The 9,061-nt window shown below is 39.4% G+C and overlaps 1 pseudogene; it reads right to left on the reverse strand.

Annotated features, from left to right (window-relative positions):
* Window positions 1-508: 508 nt before the first annotated feature.
* LOC118660724 lies at window positions 509-2,535 on the reverse strand (annotated as a pseudogene).
* Between the last annotated feature and the right edge of the window lie 6,526 nt (window positions 2,536-9,061).

A 9,061-nucleotide genomic window follows, 5' to 3' on the forward strand; every position in this document is an offset into this window, starting at 1 on the left:
CTGATTGGCCCTCAGGAGCAGGGGGAGGTGGAGAAGCCCTCAGGGGCAATCAGAGCTGGCAGTCACCATTCACACCTGCTGATGGTGCCAAGTGATCAGGGAAGGTGCCGGGCGCTGGCAGCAGGTGCAAGCGCCGGGTAGGACCATGGCGCATAGGAGCAAAGAATTTTCGGTAACCATCAGAGGCTAACCCTGATGACAGCAACTGGTGCCCCACCTTGATCTGGCACCCCCGCTCACCAAAGCAAATACAACTGAGAGTGAGGTGGCGCAGTGGCTTGTTAAGATGCGTATTTGCACCTTATCCCCTTCCACCTGTGCCTATGCACAAAGTATATCACAAAGTACACTAGAAAATCTAAAATCTATGCTTTACAATTAAGCAATGTTTAATTACTTTTAAACAAAGACAGAGATATTTTCTCCCTCAAATCAAGTTTTAATATCAAAACCTATGCTTATAAAAATTTAAAACTTTCAGCTACCTAAATATTGCAAATAAAATCCATTAAAAACTTCTCAAATGTTTTTTATATTCCAGATATGTCAACCTAGAATCCTTCAGAGATTTTCAGTCTCTCTTTCTTCACTGGATGACTTTTTCTGGCTGCTGGCGTTGTCTTTGCTTTCTTATGTTGTGGCTGATTACTGTCTTGAACCTCAGATCCTCCATTTAGAGTCTTTGAACCTGCTTGTTCCTTTCCTAGCTTTTTGTTTGGCCCTTTCTTCCCTTGATCTTTGGTTTTATTTGCTCCCTCATGCTGTCTTTGTTCGACAAGAGATTTATTCAGCACTTGTGTGATTATAGAATCTCCTACACCAACCAGAAACATGTTTTTAAACTTGTTAAACAACATTGCAGACTTTTCCATGATAATCTAACTCACTTTGGATCTCTGTATTTTTTTTCAGTGTGGTAATTATCTGTGTGTTTCTGAAACTTGTTGCATTGTGACCTGAAGTGAAGCAAGTTCATCCAAGGCCTCAGTACATCTGTTCATATCAAGATTATCAATTTTGAGTGATTTTTTTTATTTCAGCATGTCTCCTTTGAAGTCAAGAACCCACTGATATTTCACACTTCTCCATTTTCTTAACTTCTGGCTTCTTTCCTTCATCTCTATTCCACTGCCCAGTTTCCATTTGCTCCTCTTGCTCGTGTTTTCTATCTGCTGTTTCTTTCTCATGTTGGCGTTTGGGCATATTTCTTCTCTGAGCAGTCTGAAAGTTTCTTCCACCTTTTCTCTTCACCTTGATCATCTCCTTCTTCAGAATCAGAGGTTGATGTAACCTCTGTTTTAAATAAATTTTTCCTTTTTGATTCAATTTCTTTCTTCCCCTCCTTTTTGTCTGTCTTTTGGCTTATTTTTTTCCTTCTGGCCCTCTTCATCCTTTTTAAAGCTGTTTTATAGGTTGTTTTCCTCCTGCCCCTTTTCTTACTTTTGTATTTTTGTTGTTGTTGTTAATCCTCAGCCAAGGATATCTTTTCCATTGATGTTTAGAGAGAGTGGAAGGGAAGGGATAAGACAGAGAAACATCGATGTGAAAGAGAAACATTGATTGGTTGCCTCCTGCACATGCCCTGACTGGGCCTAGGGATCAAGCCTGCAACCAGGGTATGTGCCCTTAACCAGAATCAAACCTGAGACCCTTTTGATGCTCTAACCACTGAGTCAAACCAGCCAGGATAGTTTTGTTTTCTTTAGTTATATGTCACTCTATGAAGGGCAGGTCTCTTTTATCGTTTTGGGAATGCCTCTTGGTTTTGGAATCTTGATTTCTGTAACTGCAGGTAGTCCTCTTTTAGGACTCACTTTTAGATTAACAGGCGCTATTGCTGTTGCCATTTCTCCTATTGCCTCGGTTTCTACTTGCTTTGGTGCCTTTCTGTAAAATCTATCTTAAATTACTATGTATTTCTTGAGTGCCAGATCCACAAAACCAAATACCTGCTGCACATCACCAGATTTCCCATTTAGCATTAGAGCTAGCTGTTATTGAGCACTTGAAATGAGTACTTGTCAGGCGCTGTTCTAAGTGCTTTAGAAATATCTCATTTAATCCTTATTTTAGCACTCACTATAACCCTATGAGGTACTTTATTATCCTCACTTTAGAAAGAGGAAACTGAGACATAGATAATTTAAGTAGTTTTCGCAGGTTGTAAAGGTGTTAAGTGCTAGAGCTGGAATTTGGGGCCTCGGATAGTCTGACTTCAGAGCCGATCACTAATGGCAGTGTGCTGTGGCCTCACTTGCCTAACCTCTCAGGCTACTCAGAGCCGGAGCCATGCCCAAGCAGCAGTGTCCAGGACTCCTGAGGATACACTACTTTACAGATCCCCTATTACCTGCTGGGTGCTCAGTGTCAGTTCTTTGCAACCATTACCAGGGGCAGTTTGGCGATCTTATTCAAATATCAAACTCTCTGAGTCTAAAATGTTTCCCAAATCTCATGCAATTTTAGAGTTAGAGCCTACATCAGGAGGAAGATCTGGGTCAGATATGAATTACTGTTGCCTCCTAAAAGCCTCATGGTTATTGATAAATTCTGTTTATAGAATACTGTGGCTGTGATGTTGCCATGGTCACTTTCACTATGTTGCTACTAGGCCCTGAGGCAAAGTGGAAAAGCTGGAACTGAAAGCATCCATTTTAGCATTTATAGAGTTTGACCTTCTAGGCTGTTTTCTCTATCTGGAATCCCTGGACTCATAGCTATCCAACACCCCCCTTCTGATTCTTCCCTTACAGCTATCACTTAAAATATGGACAATAAGAATTATAGCTATAATATCTTAATTATCTATGAGGAGCCAAGTAGTATAGTGTCCATTTAATCTTTTCCACAATTCTGTAAGAAAGCATTATCACTGCCATTTTATACATGAGAAACTGAGGCTTAGAGAGGCAAACTAATTTGCCCAAGCTCTAATTTGCTTCTTCAGATCACCTTGAGCAGGGCTGAAGAAAGGGGAGGAGAGAACCAGGCTCAGGAAGAGGCCAACTCAAATTCCTTCTCCAATCTCCAAGGAACCAGATTTTGCCTTTCCTGCCTCTGATATTGCCTCGCACTTGGGCACAATGGACTTTAGTTATAATACTAATATTATTTCATTACATATATGTAACTCTTTTTTTTTTTTCACTTCCTCAGCTCTCATTTCATTTGTTTTCCTGTATTGATTAAGGTATTACAAATGTGTCCTTATCCCTCCATTGTCCCCCCATTTCCCCACTCATGTCCTCACCCCCGGTGTCTGTATCCATTGGTTATGCTTATATGCATGCATACAAGTCCTTTGGTTGATCTCTCCCCCTTAGCCACACCCTCCCCTTTACACATTACCAAGTACTTCTGCATAAAAGAGCTCTCTCCATAAATGTGGAAGGGTAGATCCTCTCCCCTTTATCCTCCGATTTCTTTGTAGGCAGAGCTAGATTTTCTGTGAAGCTCAGAAGTTTAAATCTTCAGGGACTCTCATTTACTTAGGCATAGGCTTTTGTAAGATTTAAAAAACATTTTAGCCCTAGCTGGTTTGGCTCAGCATCGGCCTGCAGACTGAAGGGTCCCGGGTTCGATTCCAGTCAAGGGCACACGCATGGGTTGCAGGCTCGATCCCCAGTACGGGGTGTGCAGGAGGTAGCTGATCAATGATACTCTCTTATCATTGATGTTTCCATCTCTCTCTCCCTCTCCTTCTTCTCTGAAATCAATAAAAATATATTTTATGCCCTAATCGGTTTGGCTCAATGGATAGAGCATCGGCCTGCGGACTGAAGGGTCCCAGGTTCAATTCCGGCCAAGGGCATGTACCTTAGTTGCGGGCACATACCCAGTAGGGAGTGTGCAGGAGGCAGCTGATCGATGTTTCTCTCTCATTGATGTTTCTAATTCTCTATCCCTCTCTCTTCTTCTCTGTAAAAAATCAATAAAATATATATATTTTTAAAAAGAAATTCTCTTCTATTAGGAAATACAGGAGGAAACAATCAGAATATGCAACCAAAAAAAAAAAAAAAAAACCAGTAGGAGAAAAAAACAGTACAAGGTATGTCAGGAAGGCAATTAAAAACATGGATAGTATAGTGGTATTTGTCAGTTTATTAAATATATTCTTAGTGGTGATTTCTTAACTTATTCTAATTAAATATTCACTTATATCTATTATTTTGCATTCTTTCTATTAAAGATGGCCCCTATAATTGCAAGCTTCAGATCTCGCAGATCCTATAATTGCCTCAGCCACTACAGCATTCAAAAATGCAGTAACTAACCATACCCTTCAGTGAATGGTTGATGGCAGCAGAGAGGTGGGCTTGCAGGGGAGTAGTTTTGGAACCGAACTGGGACATAGGCTCTCGGCTGTGGTGTGAGAGATCGGGTCCCACATGTTGCTTGGCTCCGTGTCAGACTCACATGATCCGCTTTTTCCTAAGGTCACTCTAATAATCAGGCAGCTGTCACGTCACTGCAGGGCAGTAAAGCCTCCCCCAACCTGCTATCACATCTCTCCTCCACCTCCATGGAAACTAAAATGTCAGAGGTAGAGACACATTTCTTTGAGTTTGGAAAGCTATCCAGTTTTCAATAAATTATTATTATTTTGTTTGTTTTTTGTTTGTTTGTTTGTTTTTCCCAAGAAATTATTAAAAGCAAACATTCTTACAAGCAATCTTATCGTAAATACGTATTAAGTATACCTTAGTCCTGAGGCTTAGGAGAGGTTGATGAAGGTAAGAATGATGACCTAGCAATTCTGAACATCCACTATGTATTATGCCATATGTTGTACCTGATATTTTGCATGGTCTCAGTTTATCCTCCAACAGAGGAGGAAATTGATGCTTAGAGGGGCCACAACACAGCTCTGGGCTGAACAACATTTCACAGAGATTAGGACACAAAAAGAGTTAAATAACAAATTAGGAGACAAGGGCTTTAAAAATTTCAGGCATTTCACAATCATGCCTTGGGACAGCCCTACACTTTACTGTTTTCCCTAACTCTAGTAAAATGCTGATTATTACTTCTCCTAATCACACAAAGCAAAGTAGAATATACTCTACATTATGTAGGATATAAAAATATAACCCGTGGGCAACGAAAGTATGTTCACCCAGCATAAGGAACATAATTGGGATTAAAAGCCAAATAACACCAGGATTTCAACAAAAATCAATTACCAAGGGTGAAAGGATTTTTCAGATAACTGGAACCAGACAGTTAAACATTAACTTTCAATGGTTTGAAGTGTTTAGGTTTTGCAATGGTGTGGTTTGGAAGCTCTCCAGCACACAAAAAAAGCTATTTTCTTTTTAGAGGAGAGCTCTCTGCAATATTTTCTTTGCTGAAATAATGTGATCTTTAATAAGGTATTACATGACCCAAACTTATAAATGGACCCATTATTTTAGCTGACCTCATTCTTACTAGGTTTTTATAAGTCGACAATGAACTATCAACAGCTTCCAGATAATTAATCCTACTTACCCAAAGAACTATTAGTCTGTTAGACTTATCTGTGCTAAGAGGAAGCTTTTATTGTACCAGACTTTTCCTCGTTGAATAAAACCACACTAAAGTTCTGCAGAAACGTCCAACATGGTGAGGTTTGAGAATGAAGAAACAGATTGAAAATTATGATGCTCCCCCCACTCCCCCTGCCCCGTGTTCAGCTTTATGCTTGCTGAACATCTTTGGTTCATCCAGAAGCACAAGAATGGTTTTCATAGTAGTCAGCAGCACAGCTAGTCAGGTCAGGAGTGGCTCTCTGGGTGGCTTTATCAAAATGTATGGACATTTAGCATATGCAGTTAGTTACTTGGATGGTCTGTTTTGAGAAGCAATGGGTGAGGCATCTCACATAGCAACCAAAGTAGCTGATATTGGAAGTTAATTTTCTACAATTAGAGACTCATTTGTTTGACTCTGAAAATCTTTAAGAGTTTACTATTAAAATACAATTGCAGCCTTTGGTTGCCACCTACCCCAAAGCAAGACAAGTATCTGATGGTAGGAGGGGAAAGGCATGCTTATACAACTGATGCAATGGATTCTAGGAGGAAGAAAGATGATGAATACTAAATTTGTTTTCTTTAAATGGCAGAGGGAGTAGGGAATTACTGCTGGTCTCATCTAGCAATTTGTAAATGGGTTGTTTGAACATATGGATCTTAACATTTTCAGAGACTGTGGGTGTGTGCATGTGTGTGTGTAAAATGAAAAGGTGTATTATTAGAGTCTGCCTCTCATCAGCAGAGCATAAAGTTCCTCAGGTAAGGGTGTGATTTATAATTAAAGAGTTTCTGCATCTGCTAATTGCCCAGCACATCTATCCTTTTATTTTCCAAGACAAGTTTTAAATTTCAGTGATGATTTATTATAAATCTACTTCTCATCAGGTTAGAGACTTATCCCAAATAACAGTTTAAATTTAAGCTGCTCAAGCAGATATGGATAGAGAGATTAAGATAACCTTCCCTAAGGGAGGTCATTATATCCTATATTAGACAAAATAAAACATAAACATGACATTTGACCTGAGGTACTATAATTTTCATTACTCACTGTGGTGATGATGCAAGTTTTTGACCAGTTAGTTGATGGTGGTGAATTTATACTTTAAATGGCACAAAGATCAGATTACATTGTGAAAAAGTTCAGCAAAGCTAGACTTGTTACCTCAGAAGACCAAGGGACATTCCCTTTCAGAAGGAATGGAGATTTAATAGACACTGAGTTCAATATTTCCTCCCCTGAACGCAACTTTTTTGTAGATATTCTACGCTTGTTTATAAACTCCCCTAGAGAATATCAATGATCCAGAAAAGAAATGCTTAGCCAAAAGTTGAGAGAAATACCTACTGGTGACCATCAGGTTATGTTCCAATTTTTTATGTACTCTTAAAAAACTGGCTGGTTATCTGTAATTTTCCTCTATTATTAATGATACAATCTCCTTATATTTATACTCTGCATAGGTTATTATAAATAATTCTTAAAGAATAAGCGGGGTATAAACATAGGGATATAATACTTGAAATAAAATATACCACAGAACTCTGTCTCACCTCCCTTTATGTCCTTTCCAAGATGACCTCTTTCATCTTCAAGTATTTAAAGATACTTTTATGTGGATGAAATCCTTCTTCTTTCTGCCTCCACTCACCACTTTAGTGGTTTCTATGACCACTAGGCTTAGTGATAAATCCACTTCACACTGCAATCTAGTATTTGCGCATCTACATTTTTATGCATAAAAAAAACTGAAAGCAAATGTCATGAAACTATACAATGGCCTCTGAAATTTTCCAGTGTATATAATTCTATTTCACTAATATTGGTCACATAACCAAAATGATTGTGTGACCCTAATGGGTTCTGACCCACAGTTTGAAAAACAGTAGTCTAAGCCAGCATCATTATATGCCCAGATATCTGCAAAAGCTTATTAACTGGTTTCCCTTTTTCTATTTTTCCCCTTTTGATTCCCTATTCTAGATAGCAGCAAGAAGGACTCAAAAATAAATCAGATAATGTCATTCCTCTGCTTAAAGCCTTCTGTGGCTTCTTGCAATTACAATAAAATCCTCACAAGTCCTACATGATCTAACACTTGACTTCTCTGCAGCCTAGTCTTATGCCCTCTCTCCCTTCCTCAATATACTCTGGCCCCTTGGAACTTGTTTCAGTTCCTCCAGGACACCAGATTCTTGCCTGTCTGGGTACAAGCTGTTCCCTTTTCCAGGAACACTCTTTCCCCAACTTCTTTTGCTCTTGGCTAAATTATTTTCTCTACAGAGAGGCTTTTCTTGACTACCCTAGTGGAAGTAAGATCATCCCTATTTATTTTCTATCTCAGTCTATTGTTTGAAGATTTACAACATTTGGAAAAATGAGGGAAAAAACATGGCAGCTAGAAAACTTTGATCAAGTAACAGGCAGGATGGGGTAGTGGGAGGAAGACCTAGAGCAGAAAATTTCAGTTTTGAGGGCTGGGTCATACACGTCTTAAGATCAAGAACTTGGACTTTAGAAGTGACTTCATTTGAGGTGTCTTGCTTGTAATTACTGCCTTTTAATTTTTGTATTTTTGTTTGGTATTGAGTCACATGAATTTTGAAAATGCTATTTCACTACAAAGAATGAAAGAATAGAAAGGTATAGTTACACATAGGCCAACAATCTAAAGACAGACTATCTGGTCTCAGAATTTAGTGTTGGCAGAGGTAATCAAAGTGATGGACCCTATAGAAAGGCAGTACTCAGGTGAAAGGGTCAGAGGCTGCTAGGTCAGCTCTTGCCATCTGAGGGTTCTCTGTAAGATCTCTTCTTGACTCAGAACTTATTTAGAGGGTTTTTTTTGTGGTGTCTTAATTAGAAAAATATTTCAATCCTATACTATTTCTTTTCTAACTTCAGAGATCTTTCCTGTCATAGAAATCATGGATAACTTGCCAGCTTTGTACACAGACAGTCCTGCTGAAGGACATTGTATGCTTCTTTGTCCTAGAGACTAAAAGTCCCTATTTCTATTCCAGCAGTTCCAGATTTACAGATGTTTGTACATGGTGTCAGTCCTCACTAGTAGTCAGTTGGAGGAAGGAGATGCAGAACATACCTGTGTTTGAGTTCAGGTGGGACTTGAAATCAGCTAAATTTTCCTGAGTCTCAAGGTAGATGACCCGAGGGAGGAGTCCCTGAAGCCTGAGATTGGGAACATCATTTGAACTGTCAGGGGGTCTGATGCTTAGGAGGAGCACAACCTGGTTTCTGGCCCCTCCCTCTTGCCATTGCTGTCTCCTCCTCCTAAGCATTAGGGTCCACACCAGCTCCTGCAGAAGAGTTAGCTTACAAAGAGTCAGGCTTGCTCTATGATATATGTACTTGTATTTTATCATTTAATATTGCCCAGTATGCTCTCCCAGCCTGGCCCTTTATCACAATATTATATTTATTTCTTCTCAGCTCAGCCTAGGGGACCAGTACTGTGGGTATGTTGGTGCCCATCTTTCCTATCCCCTATAATTTCTCAGTGAAGATTTGTGTTAACTATTTA

Source organism: Myotis myotis, unplaced genomic scaffold (assembly GCF_014108235.1).
Source record: "Myotis myotis isolate mMyoMyo1 unplaced genomic scaffold, mMyoMyo1.p scaffold_m19_p_7, whole genome shotgun sequence".
Classification (NCBI taxonomy): domain Eukaryota; kingdom Metazoa; phylum Chordata; class Mammalia; order Chiroptera; family Vespertilionidae; genus Myotis; species Myotis myotis.